At 49.9% G+C, this 23,477-nt stretch overlaps 1 pseudogene; it reads right to left on the reverse strand.

The window, feature by feature from the left end:
- Window positions 1–2,850: 2,850 nt before the first annotated feature.
- Window positions 2,851–9,661, reverse strand: Ndufv3-ps2 (NADH:ubiquinone oxidoreductase subunit V3, pseudogene 2; annotated as a pseudogene).
- Window positions 9,662–23,477: the final 13,816 nt, after the last annotated feature.

Raw genomic sequence — 23,477 nt, forward strand, 5'->3', positions numbered from 1 at the left:
CCCCCACTTACTTCTTTATTGAGCGACTGCTCGACAGCCAGTACTGTTAGGAAGTCGGAACGACAGCCAGTCACAGCAGCGAAGTTCTCTTTCAGCACTCAATCCCGTGCCTGACTGACCGTTTTACACGTGCTACTCATTTATTCCCGCACCAACAGGTTCAGAGAAACTACAAAATGTCCCCAGAGTCACGGAGCTAGTAAGTCACAAGAGGGGACTGCAAAGAGACTGCCCTCCAGCAGCCCCATTGACCAGAGCTGGAAGACATGTTCCAGATGTCCTGGGGAAGCTGGGGCAGCTGTGACTGGAGGACTCTACTTTGGGATTCGGGGAAGGGTTTTTTTTTCTGGTTAGAATGTGTGGGTTGGAAGAGATGACACCAGTGACAAGGGGACAGTTCCAGGCCTGAAAAACAGCAGCAGCAGTGGTTGTAAAGGTGGGAGAGGCAGCTGGAAAGCAAAGGGCAGTGCAGTGACTCAGGGTTGCTGAGGGATGTGGGCATCTTGTAGGGTAAGGTCTACAAGTGACTGCGGGAGTCACTGGGTGGGAAGGGCAGCTCCCGTGGGAGCAGACCCTGGACTGAAGGGGCCAGGAAGAAGGACTTGGAAACATGGAGAATAGCTCATCCATGATCCTGTCCCCAGGCCTGCATCTTTCCCCTCTGGGCACATAGATTTGACCTCATCGTTCAACCCAGACAGATAGCCAGGGCACGATTGTGCTGCTGATGAAAACTTGGGTTCTGAAGGCTAAATTTTTTTGATGTCAGTAAGTTAGCTTGCCTGCCTGCCTGCCTTTTTCTTCCCTCCCTCCTTCCCTCCCTTTTAACTTTGTGTGTACATGCATGTTTGCATGTGTACATGTGCACGGTTTCACGCGTGTCTCAGGGGCAGCTGCACAGGCACATACATGAGTATGGAGACCAGAGGACACCCTCAGAGTTTGTTCCTCAGGCACCATCTGTCTCTTTTTTTGCGACATGGTCTCTCACTGGCCGGGAGATGGCCAAATAGGCTATGCTGGGCCTGCAGAGGGCCCTAGGGATCTGTTGCAGAGTCTCCGTCTTCCCAGAACTGGGGTGACAGGTGTGTGCCACTGTGCCTGGTCTTTTTTTTTTTTTTTTTTTTTTTTGGTTCTTTTTTTTCGGAGCTGGGGACCGAACCCAGGGCCTTGCGCTTCCTAGGTAAGCACTCTACCACTGAGCTAAATCCCCAGCCCCGTGCCTGGTCTTTTACACGGGTCCTAACTACAGAACTCAGGTTCTTGTGTTTATGTGACTTTGGGTTTTTTAGTTTTTGTTTGTTTGTTTTTTTGCTTCGTTTTAATGGAAGTTTATTGGGAAGCTGCTCTTGGACAGGCGAGTTCACTGACCCAAAGAAAGGGGGTCAGGGAATTCTCCATGGGAAGGGAGAGAGAGGAGAGGGGGAAGAGAGAGAGAGAGAGAGAGAGAGAGAGAGAGAGAGAGAGAGAGAGAGAGAGGAAGAAACAGTTTATGTAGAGAGAGGGCGAGAGATTCTTCAGAAAGAGCCCTTTTTGGCTTTTAAGATAAAGTCTCAATCTACTGCCCAGGTTGGCCGAATGCTTGGTGTTCCTACTTCTGTGTCTCAAGTGCTGGGATGACCCACAACACACTCATGACTTATCCTTATCTCTTTTTTTTTTTTTTTTTTTTTTTTGGTTCTTTTTTCCCCCGGAGCTGGGGACCGAACCCAGGGCCTTGCGCTTCCTAGGCAAGCGTTCTACCACTGCGCTAAATCCCCAACCCTTATCCTTATCTCTTTAAACATTTTTATAAATTTATTTATTTATTTGTGTGTGTGTGTGTTTGCACGTGTGTGAGAAAGCATATGCAGAGATCAGAGGCTAACCCTTGGGAGCTGGTTTTCCCACTGTGGGATCAGGGACTGAGCTCAGGCTCTTAGGTCTGCATTCAGATTCCTCCTCCCACTGAGCTACCTCACTGGCTCGACTTAACCTCTCTTTGCCTGGGTTTGTTCACCTGTTAGATGGCATTAACACTGTGCATGTGTGACAGTAAAACAAGATGTACTAGAGTGGTACAGGCTGTCCGTTTACAGGGGCCATAGGGTTTGTTTTTGAGACAGGATTCCTCTGGGTAGCCCTGGCTATCCTGGAACTTGCTCTGTAGACCAGGCTAGCCTTGAACTCAGAGATCCACATGCCTCTGCTTCTGTAAGTGCTGGGAGCTTCTACTTGCTGTTAACAGATGTCACTATCAGCACACACACCCACCTCCACCCCACCCCCTCATCTGGTCTAATTCCCTGATGCTCTGACAGACCCCAGCTTCCTTGACAGCCTTGCAAGCTCCCCGGACTTCACCTAGCCACCACTCTGATCTCAGAGCCTTCCTTTCCCCTCCCCTGTGATTATGATAAACCCCCTGGAGCTAGTGGGCAGGCTCAGCTGGGCCTCCTGCCTCTTTGAAGTCCCAAGCCAAATTCCTAGTCCCACATACTGACTTCTGAGAAAGCTGTTTCCTATCAAGTCCTACCGCCAAAATGACGCCCCTCTCAGGTATTCTTGCCAACTCCGTTTTATAATCTCCGTGCTGGGGAGGGAGGACAGCGCAGGCACTTTGTCTGCAGGAAGGAAGCAATTAAATTATTAGCACTTTGAGAAATTAAACGACATAACTTATGGTGGAATAAGTTTAGCAGAAAGAAAAAAAAATCCCTTGTAATGTGAGAAAACAATTAAAAAGAATTATATAAGGTTGGGCTCTCTCCTTTATGGCAATAGAGTTAGCAGTTCATTGATTATCGTCGTTTAATGCAGCAGGATGGTGCGGGCTGCTGTGGTGGCAGCCATGTTCAGGAAGCTAAGCGATTAGCCGGGTCCTGTAAGAGGGCACCGGGGTGGGGGGGTGGGGCGCGAAGCATGGGGCGTGGAGCGTGGAGCGTGGGCAGAGGAGCTGAAAGGTTTTCCTGGAGGGGCAGCAGGGAAGGGGAGTGAGGTCCGGAGAGGAGTACCGAAGCAGCCTCTCCCGCACTCCCTGACTTTTCTGCTTTGAGATTTTTGCCCCTCTCAGCCTGCCTATTTCCTGTACCCCAGCACCTCTGTTTCCAGCTATTCATCCCAGCGAAATGGGGACGCAGCTTCATAAGGAGGCAAAGATGTGGCTGGCCAGCTGAGGAACTCTCCCTAGAATGGGAACCAGCCAGGCAGGTGGATGCTCTGGGATGCAGCCGGCAGCACAGAAAGTGGCACAGAGCCTCGTGCAGAGTTCCCCAAGTTTAGTGCCCGGGGTAGCTGAAAAGAACAAACTCACGCATCCCGCAGCCACATAGAAACATCTCCGAGGCAGGCTGGTGGAAAGAGGCAAGACATGAATTAGGAAGGAGCTTGCTACACCGTATAGATGAAGTTCTAGAACAAATGCAAACTGGTTATGGTGGCTGGCACATGCCAGAAATTCCCAGTATTACATTGGGAGATGGAGGCAAGGGTTGGGTTCATGACCAGCTTTGGCTACATAGTGAGCAGGAGACTAGCCTGGGCTACATGAGCTGCTGTTTCATGCCCCCCCCCCCGAAAAACTACAGCAAAGGGACAAATTTAACCAATGGGTGGTGACAGGATCCAGAATAATAAGTCCCTTGTGGGGAAGGAGGGTAGTTTATTGGCTGAGAAGAGACATAAATAACCCATGTTGATGTTAGAACTGCTGGTTTTTCTTTTTCTTTCTCTCTCTTTTTTAAATCCGAGTGGAGCACACAGATGTTTACAGCTGTGCCCTGGGATATGTTTCAGGGTCCTCTGAGGATACCCACAATCCACTGTGTAGCATGGGGTGCAGTGACGGGTCCGAATTCAGGTGCACCCTTTACCCTTTAAGCCACGCCAGTTTACTTACAGTGTCCAGCACAACAACTGTTGTTGTTAGGAGACAACAACAAGAAAAAAGTCGGCACACATTTGGCACAGACACACTTAAAAAGTGTAATGTCTTCATTCTGTGGTTGGCTGGGTTTGCGGATATGGAATGCAAGGCTACAGAGGGCCACCAGGACAGATGTAAACACCGTCAAGCTTTAAAGTGATGGAGAGATGGCCCAGCAGTGACTAATTCTTGCTTCTCTTTTGGACCTGAGTTTGCTGCCCAGCATCCACATCAGGGGGCTCAGAACCATTCATAACCCTAGCCCCAAGGGATTTGACACCCTCTTCTGGCATCTGTGGGCATCTTAAAACGTGTGAATGTGCACACGCATGCACACGCACGCACACACGCACACATACGCACACGCAGAGACACATATATTTAAAAATGAAAAAATTAACCCGGCAGCGGTGACACATCTTTAATCCCTTCACTCAGGAGGCAGAGGCAGGCAGATCTCTGAGTTCAAAGCCAGCCTGGTCTACCAGAGTGAGTTCCAGGACAGCCAGAGCTACACAGAGAAACCCTGTCTTGAAAAACCAACCAACCAACCAACCAACTAAGGAAACAAATAAATAAAACAAAAAAAATTAAAAAGATTTTTTTTCTTTTTTTTTTCGGAGCTGGGGACCGAACCCAGGGCCTTGTGCTTGCTAGGCAAGTGCTCTACCACTGAGCTAAATCCCCAACCCCAAAAAGATTTTTATATTTTATTTTATGTGCATTAGTGTTTTGCCTGCATGCTGTCTGTGTTCCATATTTTTGGTGCCTGGTCCCCACAGAGGCCGGTTGCTGGTGTTAAGTCCTCTGGTATTGGAGTTCTGGATGGTCGCGAATCACCATACAAAGAGAGCCCCGGGAACAAAACCCTGGTCCTCCATGAGAGCAGCAAGTGCTCTGAACCTCTAGTTCTAAATTTATTTATTTAAAAATAAATAAAATGGGGCTGGAGAGATGGCTCAGTGGTTAAGAGCACTGACTGCTCTTCCAGAGGTCCTGAGTTCAAATCCCAGCAACCATATGGTGGCTCACAACCGTCTGTAATGGTTGAATGAATGAAACCAAGATGGGTCTGTGTTTGGACAGAGGATAACCAAACCATCTTCCCCCCGAGATAGGAGATAGAAAGTTTTATAAAATCATGTGCTAGGAGCTGGGGCTGGCTCAATTGGCAGAGTGCTTTCATAGGATGCGTGAAGCCCCGACTTTGGTCTTCAGTGTGGCATACACCTAGCATGGTGGCACGCATGTGTAATTCCAGTCCTGGGGAGATGTTAGGCAGGAAGATCAGAGATTCAACGCCATTCTTAGTGGTGTAGAGAGAAGCCAGCCTGGGTGGCACGACACCCTGTTGAAACAAAACAGAAAGATAAAAACCATTTATTGGGCTGGAGAGATGGCTCAGCGGTTAAGAGCACTGACTGCTCTTCCAGAGGTCCTGAGTTCAATTCCCAGCAACCACATGGTGGCTCACAGCCATCTGTAATGGGGTCGGGTGCCCTCTTCTGGCCCGCAATCACATATGCAGGCAGAATGCTGTACATAAAATAAATAAATAAATCTTTAAAAGAGGGTGTGCGGTGGGGAGGAGAGTTGTAGCATTCTGGTCTGGATGAGTAGAGATTCGGTTGCTGATGCCTGCTGGATAGTGGTGATGCAGGTACCATTCTCAGGGCTTGAAACTTCTCTACAGTGTGCAGGTCCCTGCTGCTCTGCACACTGTCTTAAAGCCTCAGGGAGGGGAGCAGGTCCCAGGAGTGAGCAGTGGAGTCAGCCTGCCCAATACTGTTTCCTAGTAGATCAGGTTACCCTGTTGTGTCAGCTGGGAGGGAGGGGTAAATGCTAAAGAGGACCCAAGGCTGGGCCTGGGGATGAGAGTACCATTTAAAAGAAGACTTGGATGAACATGGCTGCGTTCCAGCAAAACTGTATTTATGGATCCGGACATTCAAACTCCATATAAATTTCATGCATCGAGGATTATTCTCTTGACTGTCTTTTCAAACCGTTGGCGCCTGTTTGCAGGTGGAAGCCAGAATTTGTTGAGCTCTGGTCTCAGAGGAGTGCTGCTTGATTCGTGGCAAGTATTCAAAGGAGCTATGTTGTTGTAAAAATATAAAAAATAGAAAAAAGTATGGTTGTCTTTTACCTTGCTAGGTCCAGCACCACGGTGCCCTCAAGATATCCGCTAGATATCTTGGCGGAAACACATCCCAACTCCGTGGCTGCGGCCCAGTGTCTCCAGCTGCCACACACTTTCCTACACTCAAACTGTCACATAAAAGAGCACACAACACAATAACCTTTGACCCAATTGATAAGATATACAGAGCCCAGTACCACCCATCCCTTAAGAACATTAATAGCAACCTGTAAATACATAGAGCGGAATCTTAACGTCACCCGCCATATTGTCCTTCCATGGATTCCTTCCACTTCCCTCCTGTCTCTTCCTCCTTTCCATTTTCAGTCTCCTCCTCTTCCTTCAAACTTCTCTCCTGCCTATCCTTCCTTCTTGTCCAATGACAGGCCTCCTTCTATCTGTACCTGCCTCACCTGTGACATCATCCCACAGAGCTACGCTATTTCTTTGAAAATAATTTTTGTTTTTAACTTGTATGTATGTATGTATGTATGTATGTATGTCTGCCATGAATGTGGGTACCCCTCAAGAGGACAGAAGAAGGCATCTGATCCCCTGGGACTGGAGTTACAGAAGGTGGTGAGCCAACATGTGAGTGATGGAACTGAACCTAGGTCCTCTGGAAGTGCATCAAGTGTTCTTAACTGCTGAGCCATCACCTCTCGAGCCCCAGAGTTACCCCAGGAGATCACACACTATCCTAGATCTCCTGAGTTTGAAATTACAAATTTTGAAAAATTGCTCTCTCTCTCTCTCTCTCTCTCTCTCTCTCTCTCTCTCTCTGTCTCTCTCTCTCTCTCTGTGTGTGTGTGTGTGTGTGTGTGTGTGTGTGTGTGTGATGAGAGATATTAGATACAGGTACTCATCAGTGTGCTGTGTCCATGATGTGTGACGTGTGTGTACATGTAAAAGTGGACAATGTGTGTATAAAAGCCACTATAAAAGGGGGCCTACAATGGGGCTAGAGAGATGGCTCAGTGGTTAAGAGCACTGACTGTTCTTCCTGAGGTCCTGAGTTCGATTCCCAGCAACCACATGGTGGCTCACAACCATCTGTAATGGGATCTGGTGTGTCTGAAGGCCGCTACAGTGTACTCATATGCATAGAATGAATAGGTAAGTATTTTAAAGGGGAGAGGGCATAAACTTCCCTCTCCCTTTGGTGTCTGGGTGCAGAATTCTCTGGGATCTGTGAGCTCATAGGCGGAGTGTGACTTGTACAGGTGTGGGATTTGTCTCCGTCACAAGCATCCAAGTGTCTCAGCCGCTCTAGGGAGCTGCTACTCCGTGATTTTACAATGCACCCACTGACTGCTGAAGGTGAGGACAGGAAAATGGGTTCTGGCCATTCCGGCAGACCCTTTTAGCTGTGGCCCATTCGAGCGGCTCTCAGACCATCGCTGGGTTTCTGGATGGTTTGCTGGAATTCTCCCTGAGATGTGCCAAGCTTCCTGCCCGGGAGAAGACATTCACTTAATTTATTTAATCTGGATGATTTAATTCTCTCATCCAGATGGAACGAAACACAAATTTCGCATTAGAGGGGGCTGATGAGAGAGAGGGATGGAGGTTGAAAGGCAGTGATGTCACTATCCCCGCGGCAGAATGTCTCTCCCACGGACCTCGGGCATCCCACACAGCTTGGCATTTTGGAGGCCCAAAGAGTAATGGCTTGGTTGTAGGGCCTTTCCATGCAAAAGAACTGACCTTGTCTGATTTCTATGCTTCCACCCCAGACTTAGACTCTCGCTGCCTATACTTCCTAAATTCCGGTCCTCGGCTGGCCGCTTCGCCCTTGCTCCTCTCCCCCCTCCTTTGAACTTGCCCGCTCTGGTTCAGAGCGCATCAGCCCTGCCTCTGCATGTTTCTCACAGTTGGCCCACCCTGTGAGCCCTGTGTGTTCTCTGTTTAGCTTTGCGCTTCTAGCTGCTTTCTAGCCCTGCCTCTCTTCTGCCTCTCTCCCTCCCTTCGCCTCTTTCCCTTCCCCTGTATCTTTATTGTGGTGCTTGGTACACCAAGCTGAAATTCTTTGTACATGTGATTCTCCCCCACATATAGCCACAAGTTTCTTCTAGGCAAGAGACTGTCTTGCTCATCTGTGAATCACCAGGTCCCAGGGCGATGCTCGCCACAGAGGAAGTGCTGGGCCAACAGAAGCTTGCTGAATGAATAAAAGAACTCACAAACAAACGGGAGGACCAGGACGAACTGACTCCGCAGGCCTTGCCTTAAGACATGCACACAGGGGGTTGGGGATTTAGCTCAGTGGTAGAGCGCTTGGGTTCAGTCCCCAGCTCCGGGGGGGGGGGGGGGGAGACATGCACACAGACATGTGCCCCACCCCCACCCCCTCCTCCTAGGCTGAGGTCATCACATAGGTATCTATCCCTACGAGAGTCAAAGGACCACCCCTAACTCATGCTCCTGGTCTGCAGGTCAGCATTCTGTTCATGTTCTGCACATGGGGACCCTGGGCTTTTAGAAGGACTTGGGTAGCCCGGGCTGTCCTTTTAAATATTGCCCAGGATGAGGGAAAAGGGTGGGACTGGAGGGGCATCCCAGTGTGACTACCAAGGGGAAGCTCTGTGGAGGGACCCAGTGGGCTACCCTGCCTGTGCTAGCAGGCTGGGGTGGGAGGGTGAGGGAGGAAAAGTCCCATAAGTGATGTAGATAAAGATCAAAGCGGTGGCGACAGACGAGTGCTCCTGCAGGTAGCTGGCTTCTCTGTACTCCACTCCTCACTTAAGCGCTGGGGAAGGTTTCCAAGTACCAACATGTTAATGAGTGAGTGAACACGCATATGAGTGCTGTTTGACCTCGAGCACATAATTCCCCTTACTTCCTCCCTCCCTCTCTCCTTCCCTCACCCCCTTCCTTCTTTCCTTCCTTCCTCCCCCCACCCCCTTCCTTCTGACAGAGTCTCACATCAGGGGCAACCTTGAATTATCTATGTCGTCAAAGATGAATTTGAACCTCGGATTAGCCTGCCTCCACCTCCCCTCCTAGATGGTGGGACTGCAGGCATCTGTCACTGTGCTTGTTTTTGTGCTAGCCTGAGGATGGGAACCAGGGCTTTCTATCAAGGAAGCCACACCCCCAGCCTAACCCCACCCCACCCCGCTTTCTTTCTTTCTTTCTTTCTTTCTTTCTTTCTTTCTTTCTTTCTTTCTTTCTTTCTTTCTTTTTTTTTTTTTTTTTTGTGACTCTGACTTTTATTCTCACAGGCAGGAATAATTCATGGGACGGACATGGGGGTCTACCCTGAGTTGAGTTCAGTGCCGAAGACGGCTGTGGCAGCCTGAACTTGGAGAGGTCCAGGCTCAGGTCCAGGAAGGTGTTGTGGTCATGATGCTGCAGGTTCTTGTAGGTGGTGGTGTCAGCCGGCTCGGGAGCCAGCGTGGGCTCTTTGAGCACACTTTCTGTCTTGCCATTTGGTCCCGCCACCTTTTTACTCTTCTCTGACTCTGTAGACGGGGCAGCGTAGAAGCCGGTTCTCCTTGGAACACCCTTGCCTCGAGAAGGGCAGCCTTAGGCGCCTGGATTCGGATTCGCCCTCCCTGAAGCAGGAGAGAGACCGCCATGGCACAGATGCCAAGCGCCGAGCCCCGCCCCTCTCTCATTCTCTCTTTTCTTTCCATGCTTGGCCTCATGCACTCTAGGCAAGAACTGGACCTCTGAGCGGACATCCCCAGCCTGTTATTTTACATTTCCAAGGCTCAGTTTTTCCCACTTTTCTTTTTTCTTTTTTCTTTTTTCGGAGCTGGGGACCGAACCCAGGGCCTTGGGCTTGGTAGGCAAGCGCTCTACCACTGAGCTAAATCCCCAACCCCTCCCACTTATTTATTTATTTATTTATTTATTTATTTATTTATTTATTTATTTATTTATTTATTTATTTTGGAGCTGGGGACCGAACCCAGGGCCTTGGGCTTGGTAGGCAAGCGCTCTAACCACTGAGCTAAATCCCCAACCCCTCCCACTTATTTTTTTTAAACTATTTATTTTTCTTTTATGTGAGTGAGAGCTTTGCTTATGTGGGTGTATATGCACCATGTGTGTGCCTGGTGTCTGTGGAGGCCAGAAGAGGGTGTCAGATCCTGTGGAACTGGAGGTACAGATGGTTGTGAGATGCCATGAGGGTGCTGGGAACTGAACCCAGCTCCGCTAGGAGAGTAGCCAGTGCTCTTCACCACTGGACCATCTCTCTAGCTCCTTCCCCCTGCCCTTATAAGGAGGGGATTGGTCTAGTTATCTCCAGGGTCTCCATGGTTCTTCTAGGCCCTTTCCCCCTTTCCCTTTACAAGTGACCCAGGCCCTGCACAAATAGAGCTAATCACTTGCTTACAGTAAGTATGACCGTGGCCTCAAACCTGTCATTAGCTGCTTGGGCTCTCGGCATAGAAAAACCAGTACTCCAGATGAAGTTGAGAGGTTCTCTTTGTGTGTGTTTGTGCGTGCGTGCATGTGCATGCATGTGCGTGTGGTTTTGGGCAGGCTTCCTCTTTTTAACCTTCTATCTCTTGTGTATAAAGTGGCAACAATTATTGTCTTATTTATTATCACCGTGGCATCAAGTGAATGATGGATTCAAGAGTTTTGCCACCTGTAAATGTCACTAAGGACACCGTAGGTGACAACCCCCCCCACCCCCGCATTAGGTGCTGGGTAAGTGCTCGATCAACAAATGAGTCCTTCCTGAAGCTCTGCAAGCTTCTCCTCCTTTTCTCTTAATGGACTTTACCCCAGAGCTGCGGAGAGCAGGAGGCAGCTAGTAGATCCCCATTACTCCATAAAGGCTACCTAAGTGCTTCAACTTTGTCCTCACCCTGCCCCCCCATAAGTCAACAGGGTGGGTGGGTGGGGGCTGGGGGGGAACAAAGGAGCTGTTAGCAGGTAGGGGCAAGTCAGCGGGGCTATCTGGGCAAGTCACCACCAATAAAACCCAATCAATGCAGCCCTTTTTAAGTTGGTTGGATCAGTGACCCAGAAAATAGCTCCCCCACAGCAAAGGAAATGATAGTCAATAAACCGAGCCGTCAATGGGAAAAATCTATTAAAGAGAGTGAGACAGCAGGAGACCTCTGGTGTTAACGGAGACCCTTTGGAACAGAGCCATGAAGCCAAGAGCCCACGGTTAACCCTCTCCACTCAAGAGTCTCCTCCATCCCAGCATCTACAATGCCTGTGGCTTCTGGTTCCCTCAGATGGTATGGAAGGATCCAGAAACGGGGGCAGGGGGGTAACAGGGGGAGTGTCCCCTGTGGGGTGGCCAGTAGGTATGTGTATCACCTGGTATTGCCTGCCTGGGGCGCTATGGAGGGATGATATCTCATTGCTCCCATGGGGAAGCATCTGGTCGGGGGGTGTCTCTTGAGCTGCAAATGTAGTTTAGTTGATAGAGCGCCTGGCTAGCATGAAGGGAGCCCTGGGTTCAATCCAAGAACTTGGGTTGATGGTGCAAACTGATAACCCCCCAAACTCAGGAGGCGGAGGCTGGGAATCAGAGGTTCAAGGTCTTGGTTAGATGGTAAGGTCAAGACCAGTCTGGCCTCCATGAGAGCTCGTCTCGAAAATAAAATGAATATAGAGGTCTCTATTCTCCAGCTGTCCTGTTGGGAGGCAAGGGGACAGGCCTTACCCCACACCAGGCTGCTGATACCACCTTGCCAGCCGGTGGGGCTTCCTTCCTCTGGTATTAACAAGGAAGAAAATTAGCACCCAAGAAACGGGGCTTTCTCTTCAGCGTGTACTTTCAGATCTCTTTCACCCAGCGAGGTGGGGACCAGGGACACTAGGGTGGGCTGGCAGGTTTTCTTGAGCAAGCTGTATCAAACCTAGAAGGATTTGGACAAGAGAACAGTTCTCCTCGTTTGGTCCTAGAAAAGCCACGGTGCCCACCCCAGCCCTTCCTGCCACTTCTTTTGTTACCATGGATACCAAGTCATACGGGGCTGCCTCTGGGTGCGTATCTGCAAAGTGTGTCTGTGGGGGACCGAGAATGATGCTGCAGGACGTCTCCATTGTATCGTGCCCAACCTCATCTTCGGCGAAGGGCATCTGGTCATGTTGCTGTGTCACAGGTCAGTGTGGACAGGTTAAGGTACATCAAAAGCGGCATGTTGATGGCACATTCGGGGAACCCAGAGAGGGACAGGCTTTGGACCCAGGGCTGCAGGAACAAGACCTATGCTACAACTATGCTCTAGCTGCACGGATGCTTAGTTCTGTTCGTATATGCGAGGGCATATTTTTCTTACTGCATTACGGTCTCCTTTCGGAAGGGGTTGCTTCCTAGGGCCATAGTACTTATCCCCTTCGCTCCCCCATGTCAGTGAACTATGGGGTAGCTTTTGGCAACTTCCTGGCCCTGGGTGAGTCATTTCTAGGGCCCACAGGTGGGTGTTTATTCTGCAAGTGGCCAAAGAATGCATAAGACTATGATGAGAGTCTCATCCTCTACCTGTTAAGTTTCATGTAGCCCAGGCTGGCCCAGAATTCACTGTATAATGAAGGATGACCTTAAACTCCTGATCATCCTGCACCGGTCTACTAGGTGCTATGATGATGACAGGTGTGTGGTAGAGTTCAGGGATGTGACAATCACAGGAAATATCACCAAATTAAGGGAAGGCCCTCCGTGCAAATCTTCCTTCTCTAGGGGTGACACTTTCATTATTTGTGGGCTACCGCCGGTTACCACCAGGGGAGCAGTCACTGTTAGTGAGTGGGGATGTTCTAATTCACAGAGGTAAGCCAGAAACAACCCCAAAACGCTAATTTTAGAGCTGAGTTCAACTTGTCTCTTTGTCAGGAAAGGAACTATTTCCTGAGAACACAGGGATAGATGGTCACTGTCTTCACTGGCCAGCTCAAGTCAGAGAGGCGATGGATGGGGGGAGGGGCTTCCCATTCATATTAGCAGAGTGAGTGGACACGCAGACATGTGAGTTGAGCGTTTGGTTCTTGGGACTCACAGTTGAATGCCTTTTGAAGAATCTAGAAGTTTCTTTGGCGTCCCAGAGAACATCTGGAAAGTGTCCAATGTGCCCTAGGACGATAGGCTCTCGAGAACCCCAGGTTCAATCTTAGCATTTCAGTTTTCAGGGAAGACTCCAAGCATTTCCTCTTCTTCTTTTTCTTTTCTTTTCTTTTTTTCTTTCCTATTTTTCGGAGCTGAGGACCGAACCCAGGGCCTTGAGCTTGCTGCTCTACCACTGAGCTAAATCCCCAACCCCTTCTTGTCACTTTCAGCTCGGTGACCTCGCTCAACTCCAAAGGCATGTGGACAGGAGTCCTCTGCAGCTGAGAAAAGTGAACTGCTCATTCCTAGCTGAGCAGTGTCAGGAAGATTTTTCAGTTTCACAGCAATCTCATCCCTGTAGCTATGAGCATCTGGGCAAGTCACTTCCCTTTCATGGACGTTCGTTTCCTTTTGTAAAATGAAGGTCGGTATCGTCTTTTTCACAGAGTTGCTTTAGGGTCACACTCAGCGCGGCATGGGCAGTAGAGCAAGTGTAGCAGTGGGCACTTGGAAGGAGATAAAGTCTCGGAGGTGGGGAGGTGGACAGTTGGTACAGTGCTTGCCACACAAACATGGGGGCCTCAGTTTGAGCCCCAGCACCTGTGTCAAAACACTGGCTGCAGCGGACTCTTTGCACCTGTAACCCCAGCACCAGGGAGGGGGGAAAGGGTCACTTGGGGGTCACTAGCCAGCCCTCCTAGCCCAGTCAGTGACCTCCAAGTTCAGTGAGAGACCCTGTCAAAAAACAAAACAAAACAAAAAACCAAACCAAACCAATCAATCAAACAAACAAAAACACCCAGGGTGGACAGCTCTCGAGGAAAGACACTGGAAGTTGACCTCTGGCCTCCACACACATGGGCACATGCGTATCACAAAAGGGATAGGGGTTTTAGAATCACGTTTGCCTGTTTGTTTATTTGTGTACGTGTATGAAAGTGGGTGTGGGTTTGGATGCACGAGTCCTAGCAATCATGTGGAGGTCAGAGGACAACTTGTCAGCTCTCTCTTACTATGTAGGTTTCTCAGCCAGAACCCAGGTTGTCCTGCTTGGCTGTAAGTGACTTTACCCACTGAGTCATCTCACCAGCCCCAAAGACAGTATTCTATTTGCAAAAATAGACGCAAGGTGCTGTAAATAGTTAGCACTTTCTTTGGGTGGTGGTGGTGCTGGGGGTGCAATGATCCGGGACGGAAGGTCTCAAACATACCAAGGCCACCACTCTTCCACAGAGCCACAACACCAGCCAGAGAGTGATTTAAAACAAAAACAAAATAAAGCAAAAACTTAGGGCTGGAGAGACGGCTGCTCTTTCAGAGACGTTTCTAGGTTCTGCATACAGGATCTGGATACAGTTCCTAGGCCATCTCTCTCCTTCCCGTCTCCAGCTCCAGGGCATCTGATGCCTCCAGCCTCTACAGGCACATGCATGTGCACATACCCACACACAAACATATATAATTAAGATAAGATAAAAATTTAATAACGTTATTAACAACAATAAAAACCTAGAGTCACTTCGCTGGTAGAGAAGTGAACGCCCACTCGACCCAGAAGTCGCCACTGTAGTGGAGTGTTGCTGCCACCAGGTGGCAGTGTTGGCAAGCACACAGCTTCTTTAGGGGCTGCCAGGCACGAAGAGGAAGAGTTTTATTCCAGTTTAAACTTTTATTTAGAATGTAGATACCTTAACAGACCACCTAACCCCACGTGCCTTCACCTCAGGGGATAGAGGGCGAGAGACGGGGGAAGAACTCTGCCCAAGATCACAGCATGCCAGCATGGCGGCAGTTGGGGCGCCGATCTTCTAGTTGGGAGCAGGGCAGGGCAGGCTCCGGCAGGGCAGGACAGGGCCGGATAGATAACAGGAACTTGAGAACTCCAGGTCCAATCTTAGTATCTCAGTTTTCAGAGAAGCACGTGGGGTCCCCCAAAGGCTCATAAACCCCATTACCTGGGGAAAGCTGCCCCGGAGTACACAGAAGCCGAACTGTAAAGCCTGTACCTCAGTTATGGCTTGTTCGTCAGCTAGCGTCACAGGTTATGAGAAACCGTACCATCCCCAACCTCAGGGACTCAAGGAGCAGCTCCCATATCAGCTCTGTCTCTCTGTCTCTCTGTCCCCAGTGTCTCATGCACCCTCCTGCCTCCACCTCCAAATTTGAGAATTCCAGGCAAGCACCACTATGCCCGACTTTGTACTCAAAACTAGGGTTTCTTTCAGGCTACCAAGCACTTTACCAACGGAACTATGTCCCCAGCCCTTTCTTTTTATACTTTTTATGAGACAGGGTTTCACTATATATCTTAGACTGTCCTGGAAGTCACTGTGTAGACCAGGTAGCCTCAGTTCATAGCAATCCTCCTGCCTCAGGCTTCGTAGTGCTCGTGTAGCATGTGAGCTACTACTTCGGGTTGGCGTTTTCAGACAAGGGTCTGTTGGGTGTGTTGTTCTTTTGTAGGATGGATGACAAGAACCTCTGTTTCTTGGGACTGTGAGCTGGCTTAGCCATTAAAGGTGCTTCCGGCTAAGCCTGACACCCAAGTTTGATCCTAGGCACCCACATCATGGAAGGAGAGAATTAGCTCCGGCAAGATGTTCTGTGGCCTCCTCAACTTCATATGCGCCCTCCATATGCAGAATAAATTAAAATATAATTTAAAAAAGAAGGCTCTTTGGCGCCCTAACCGTTCACCTTCACTGGGTCATATTGGTACACGTGACTATACCCAGTTCAGCTGAGACCTCTGGGGCCTAGGGAGGGAAGCAGCTCACCTTGGGTCACACAGTATTTGCTGAATCTGAGCTTTTTGCTCTTTGGGAGCTGGTCGTGTTGGGTGGGAGAAGACGGAGGTGACCCACCTCCGTGGTTTGTAACCTCTGAAGGGTCCTTTGTCCTACATGGGAGAGTGGTTCAGGAACAGCATGCTCTGCGCAGACGCAGAACCTCCTTGCCCCCGCTCCCCCACTGCAGCTCCCCATGAGTTCCTTTCCAGAGCACTCACTGAGTAGGTTGCTAGTGGAAATGTGGTTTTCAAATTTGGGAAATCTCCATTAAGTCCTTTTATTTAAGGAGGATGTCATTATCACGCCTCCCCGAGGACTATTACGGTTCTATTAGGCAAGGCCGCAGACTTCCTAGGTACTGTCTGGGGTCTGATTCCTGGGCAGGAAAATACGAGACAGGAAGAAGGGGGGCAGGGAGCGGGAGAGAGAAAACGGGATGCGGAGCAGGCAGGAGGGAGGAGAGGAGAGGGGTGAAGAATCAGAGAATGCAAGAGGGAGCCTGGAAGGCGAGAGATGAGCGCGCCCCCTAGTGGTGGAGGGAGCGCGGGGAGTCCCGGAGCCAAGTGGCCACCTGCTCCTCTTTGAGGTTCAAAATGAAACCGCAGAAAAGCTGTCTGGATCCTACTCGCTGCACAGTCAGGGAGGGGCCGCAGGGGAGTCCCCGTGCCCTCGAGCTGCTGCCCACCCTCGGAGTCTTGGTTCAGATCTTGGAGGGGCTTAATTTAGGATGTCCAGCGACAAAGTTAACTAAAGAAGGCAGTTCTGGAAACCAGACCTGGGCTCCGTGGCACTGGCCTTCCTGACCGCTCTGAGACATCTTTGCCCTGGAGGCTTGACACTTCCCTCTGCTCTGTGCTGTGTCCTTGTCACCTGGTAGGTCCTCAGGGCGCGTTTGCATTCCGAAGCCTGAGAGAGATGGGAAAATGGTTCCTCTGACGCTTCTTGTCCCTTGTACTCAGAGCTAAGTCATATGGTTTGAATTGCTCTCAGCAAAGCTTGCTGACCCTCGATGTCTTCCGATTATCCTACTGAGGACCCCCATCTCCACCCCCAACCCACCTCCTGGGTAGAGTTTAGGGAGGGTCAGGAGCCACATGGCAAGCATCTAACACTCATTTGACTAAATGGGAAAGAGGAAAATATATTTCCCTCCAGGGACCCGTGTGTTAGGGGTTACCAGCCCAGGCTGGAAACATTCACCTCCAAGCAGGAAGGCTGCTACTTGGAGGAGAACATCCGGACTGGACAATTCCCTGCTTGTGGGTCCCACGGGTGTAGGCAACCTCCTTCCGGTGATCCCCTGTCTGTTGAGAGTTGCCTTGGATCCTGAGCCCGAGGCCAGGACCCCCTCTTTGCACTCTCCTTACCCTGTGAGAGCTAGCCCTGTGCCCCTGGGGTGCCCCTGCCTTGGAGCTCCTGTGCAGGAGTGATTAATGAGGCGGGGATAAAACCTTTCTCCCCCAGCTGTGTCAACAAGCCCCTATGGCCTTTCAGGCTTCAGGGATGGGGAAGCAGCCTCGTTCCCTAGGCCTGTTCTCCCTCTACCTTGGGCTCCCTGTGATGACTATGATTTTATGATGCCCACAACACTTGATATTTGCTGAGAGCACTGAGAGGGGAGGAAGTGAAGTCCCTCCTCTCTCTCTCTCTCTCTCTCTCTCTCTCTCTCTCTCTCTCTCTCTCTCCCTCTCAGCTGTGTGAGCCATAGGATGTGACAGCACTGTCATTGGCTGACAAGGAACAACTGGTGCCCGATGCCACCTTCTCTGTGAGGTTTTCCTGAGGGTACCTGGTAGGCTTTGTCCATTCACTTCCTCCTCTTGTGGGCCTGCCAGCTGCAGGTGTGTGGGAGGAGGTTGTTTCCTCTGCTCACTGCCCCTCAACAGAGGGGGCTGTGTGTTTGGAATCTTTCACTTATGTGCTTGTGTGTGTGTGTGTGTATGCGTGTGCGTGTGCGTGTGATACGTGGCTGCTACTGAACTCAGGACCTTGTATGGGTTAGGCACATGGTCTGTTGTTGAGCTCTTCCCAAGACTCTCTTAGGCAGCAATCTCCCCCCCCCCCCCCCCCCCGTCTTAGGCCAGCCTCGCTCAATGTTTGCCCACTGTTACGAAATGAAAATGCCCAATATACCCGGCACAGTCTGTGGTCCATGATGTCTGTAGTTGTGTCTCAAATGTACCCAGGACCACCATGCCTGCCCTTCTCTCAGCTTGTGGTTGGGGCATTCCTAGGGGCTTCCACCCAGGGCATGTGACGATGCTCTTAGCTCCGAGGGTAGGTTAGGGAGCAGGAAGCCAGAAGTCATCCCATGGTATTTATGTGGTTTTATCTGATCTATTCGGATTGGTTTGCTACTCACTGTGTAGCCCAGTCTTGAACTCGTATCGATCCTCCAAGCCTCGGTTTTCAAGCGCTGGAATTAGAGGCCAGAGCTGCCGTGGGCGGTGATATTTAAAAACAAACCCCTTAGCTTTACAAGAAAGCTGCACTTAGATGTTTTACTCAGCTCCTCCACACCCTAATCCATACTCCGGGCAAAACTGAGAACCTTACTTCCATAACAGATTCTGATGGTCGGCTTTAACTGTCAGCATGACAGCCTAGGATCACCTCGGAAGGGAGCCTCAATGGGAGGCGGTCTAGATTAGGTGAGCTTTGAGCATGCTGTGGGTTAATTGATGTAGGAAGACCCAGCCTGAATGTGTGGTGCCTCATTCATTCCCTGGGTTGGGGTGGAGAGGGTAGGCAGGGGAGGGGGCTGAGCTTGAGGAGCAAGCATGCATTAATTTGTTCTCTCTGGTTGTCTTAGTTAGGGCTCTATTGCTGGGAACAGACACCACGACCAGGGCATCTCTTATAAAGCACAACACTTAATTGGGGCTGGCTTACAGGTTCAGAGGTTTAGTCTATATGATCAGTAAGGAGGGAGTATGGCAACATCCAGGCAGATGTGGGGCTGGAGGAGCTGAGAGTTCTACCTCTTGTTCCAAAGGCAGACAGGAGAAGACTGACTTCCAGGCAGCTAGGATGAGGGTTTCAAAGCCCACGCCCATAGTGACACACCTACTGGAACAAGGCTACACCTCCTAATAGCGCCACTCCCTGGACCAAGCATATACAAACCCACACTGCTCTTGATTGCGGATGTGATGTGGCTAGCTGCTTCTGCTCCCTGTGGTCTTTGACTTCCTGCTGTTAGTGAACAGTAACCTGGAACTGTGGGCAAAACAAACCCTTCATCCTCTAAATTACCTTTCATAAGGGTATCGGATCAGAGCCACGAAAAACAAAACTAGAGCAGAAGCCTCCCATTAGATCTCAGCAGTGTTTCCATGACCAGCTGTTAGCCCATATGATTTTGGTGATATATTTGTTTGAGACAAAGTTTCACCCTGTAGCTGAGGCTGGTCTTGAACTCTTGGAGCTGATTTTGCCAGCTTTCTAAGTACTGGGATTAAAGGCTCGGCCTACCACACTTGTTTTTAATTTTTTACTCTTTCTTTAGAAACTAGAGCTTGCTATGTGGTGTATCCCGAATTGTCTTGAAACTCACCATCCTCCTGCCTCAGCCAGCCTTCTGAATGCTGGGGTTATAGTGAACAGAACCTAGCCAGGGTTTAACCCACATGATTTTAAAGATGGCACGTTAACAATTCACACACAGAGCTGAGGGTGTAGCTCGGTGGTAGAGAAGTGATTGCTGGACCAGTGGAGGACCGAGAAAAGCAGAAGGAGGGTAGGAAAGGAAGTAGGGTTGGGGCAGGTCTGTGGAGGAGGAGGCTCTCTATGTGTGAGTGAACCCCTCAGTCCTGCTTCCCTGAAAGGCAGAGCTGTGCGTTTGAGCTGAGAGTGAGATGAACACCCTGGGCTCTCTGGTTCATTGATCACAGCCAGTTTCCTGTCCTTGTCTCTGTCTCCCTCCTCCTTGGTTACCCACCCTCCAGGTGTGCACAGTCAGTCTCTCTTGGTCTTGCTTGCTCTTCTGGCCAATTGAAATAATTAGAATGAAAATTTCAATTATAATGTCACCAGATGCTCTGTTAATAAGAGAGGTGAACATTCCGTCCTGCTGTCAGGAAGGCAGGATCTTCCTGTGGAGCTGAGCCTTTGGAGGCCTGAAGGGCTGGAGGAGGAAGCAAGAGAGCAGGTTGGCTGAGGGGGTCAGTTAAGGTTCCCCGCTCTGGCTTCTCCATAGACAGCTCCCCCTGTGTTTTGAAGGTCTCGGACAATGTCCGCTTATGTCATCTTTCGCCCTTGCTGGTTTCTAATTCTCTCTGCTTCAAGAGGTGGGCCAGCTGGGGACTGGTGATCCAGCAAAAGGATGTGGGAGGTGAAGCATTTGGAATTTGGTTCTGGAATTATTTTTGGAAGGTACGGCAGTGGCTCCTGGAAGAGTCCTCCGCAGGCTAGGAAGTGGGGCAGGGCAGCCAGACTGAGACGATGGGGAGAGACTCTTGAGTCCTTCCCCTGTTGCTGAGGACGGGGCACCCTGCTAAGGTGGCCTGAGAGGTCCCTGCTGACCCACAGACTTCCAAGTCTGTGTCTCACTTGCTTCAAAAGATGGCTAATAGTGAAGTGGGGGTGAGGGAGGGGCTTCTTAGTCGCAGATGGATTTTTACTCAAGACTGAGGGTGCCGGAAGCTCATGGTCACACAAAACTTCCACTGAGTCACTGGCTTCAGGTCTTTGTGTTTTCAATAGAGGATGAACATTATAGACACGGGAGGAGTGAATTCAGACAGAAGTTTTATTATGGGGTTATGGGGGGGCTTCAGATAAAGACAGGCCTGGCACCTGTGACAGAAGCAGGTCCTAGAAGGAGGACACCATCAGGCTGCTGGGCCAGGAGCTTTATTTCTTTCAAAAAATTAATTACACATATTTATTTACCTACTGGGGTGTGTGCCATAGCTCATGCACGGAAGCCAGAGGACAACTCACAGGAGTTTGTTCTTCCCTTCCACCGTGTGGTACCAAACTCAGGGATCAAACTCAGGTGGTCAGTGCCAAGTGCCTTTACTCCAGGAAGTGTCTTGCTACCTGAGTCCGAGGGTTCTCTTAGGACTGATGGGAGAAACTGAGATGAGGCACAGGTGAGGTCCACCCATGAGGTGCTCAGGTGTCTCCCAGTTTCAACCAATCTCTAGTGCAACTTCCAGTCACACACACAGACACAGACACACACACACAGACACACACACACACACACACACACACACACACACACACACACACGAATACACAGAACTGGGGTTGGGGATTTAGCTCAGTGGTAGAGCGCTTGCCTAGGAAGCACAAGGCCCTGGGTTCGGTCCCCAGCTCCGAAAAAAAAAAAGAAAAGAAAAGAAAAAAAAGAATACACAGAACATACATACCCTTACAACACACACATACATAAATACACAGAACAGACAACACACACACACACAAATACACAGAACACACATACACACACACACACAAGCACACAAGAATACACAGAACACACATACCCACACAAATACACAGAACACACATACACACACACAAATACACAGAACACACAGACACACACAAATACACAGAACACACAGACACACACACACACACACAAATACACAGAACACACAGACACACACAAATACACAGAACACACAGACACACACACACACACAAATACACAGAACACACAGACACACACACACAAATACACAGAACACACAGACACACATATACACACATACTCTCCGACCCATGCCATGCCACCTCTCCCTCCTCAGGATGCCTTGAAGGAGCTGTCTACACTCCTTCGCTTTGGCTTCCCCATTTCTCATAAATTCCTCAACCCTCCTCCCGCTATTCCATCCATGGAGAAGGATGTGGTGGTCTCTGCTGTTTTTCTGCTGCTACCTCGGACCACCACAGACTGGGTAATTTATAAAGAATAAAGATTTGCTTAGTGAAGTGATCACTGCTCAAACGTGAGAGCTTGGGTGTTGGATTCCCCAGAACCAAGAAGTGGCAGGCACTTGGAATGCCAGACCTAGGGGGTCCTGCCAGGGAGGTCCTGAAGCCCCTGGCCGGCCAGCCCAGCCTCGTCCATGAGTTGCAGGGCGGTGCTCGAGTAAACACGGTGAGAGTCGTCTTTCTAGGGACTACAAGCAGACCGCTTGCCTCCACCTGCATATGCAAGCGTACAGACATGCGCGTGCACACGTGGTAAAGACAAAAAGGGTAAAGGTTTACTCGGCTCTTAGTCCTAGGGACAGGGAGGGCAAGAGGAACTATTCAAGAGGCAGAGCCAAGCAGGCTTTTGATTTTAAATGTTTAACAAGTCCTTTAGAAGTGAAAAGCTTTAAAACATTCATTACGTTTTAAGATTTATTTTGCATGTGTGAGTGTTTTGCTTGCATGTATGTATGTGTACTATGTGTGTGCCGGAGGGCAGAAGAGGGTGTTGGATCTCCTGGAACTGGAGTTAGGAACTGTTGTGAACCTCCATTTGGACATCTTGAACTGAACCAAGGTTCTCTGGAAGAGCAAGCAGCCAGTGCTCTTAACCACCGAGCCATCTCTCCAACCCCATATTTATTTTCCAGTGTGTGTGTGTGTGTGTGTGTGTGTGTGTGTGTGTGTGTGTGTGTGTGTGTGTGTAGGTACCTACAGAGGCCAGAAGAGGAAGTCAGATCCCCTGGAGTTGGGGTCCCAGGCTGTTGTAACAACCACAGCTTCGAGAGAAGCCCATTAATCATGAATGAATTCATGGCTTGTGAAGACCTTGGCCCTCAGGACCTCATCATCCCTTGGATTCCTCCCATCCCTCCCCACCATGTCACTTCTTAATACCTCAAATTGGGATTGAATCCCAACACGGTTTAATGGAAATGCAGATTTTGGCAGCTGTTGACATTCCTTTAGCTGAACTCTCCTACGGCTAGCCCATCTCTAAGCTGCAGTTGGCTCTTGTCTTCATGCCTTCCCATCTGCCACGTGGACCCTTCTCCTCCAGGGTTTCAGCTCCTGGTCTTCCAGCCCCCCTCTTCTATTCTTTCTTCTCATGATCTCCCTGGCTAGCCCTCAAAGACGCCTGGGGCCAATTTTTTTTTATTTAACGTATTCGTTAACGTGCTTTTGTATGAGCGTATGCTGTGTGTGTACAGGAACTCACAGAGGAGTAACCCCTGGAGCTGGACTTACAGGCGGTTGTGAGTCACCCAGTGTGGGTACTGGGAAATGAACTTGGGTCCTCAGCAGAGCAGTGTATGCTTTTACCCATGAGCCCCCTCTCCAGTCCCACGTTCATTTCTTGCATCTGTCTTCTGTGGCCTCTCACCTGGGGCTCCTCTCATGCCCTCTCTGCCCAGGCAGCTCATGGGCCCACATGCCCTCTGCCCACACCCTCTGCCCACACAGCCCAGTATCAGCCTGAGCTTGCTCCAAGTCCTGAGTCCTGAACCCATCATCTCGCAACTGGTCGTTTTACCTGAACCATCTCCCACGAATCCTAAAGCCACAGATCCACAGTTGAGCACATCAGTTCTGCAGCTTTTCTTTCTCACACTTGCTTACGAACATGGCTTACACGCACACAAATGCACACTCTCTCCACAGTGCAGAATTGCCCAAGTCTCAAAACTA

The sequence above is a fragment of the Rattus norvegicus genome, chromosome 10 (genome assembly GCF_036323735.1).
Source record: "Rattus norvegicus strain BN/NHsdMcwi chromosome 10, GRCr8, whole genome shotgun sequence".
In the NCBI taxonomy this organism is placed as follows: domain Eukaryota; kingdom Metazoa; phylum Chordata; class Mammalia; order Rodentia; family Muridae; genus Rattus; species Rattus norvegicus.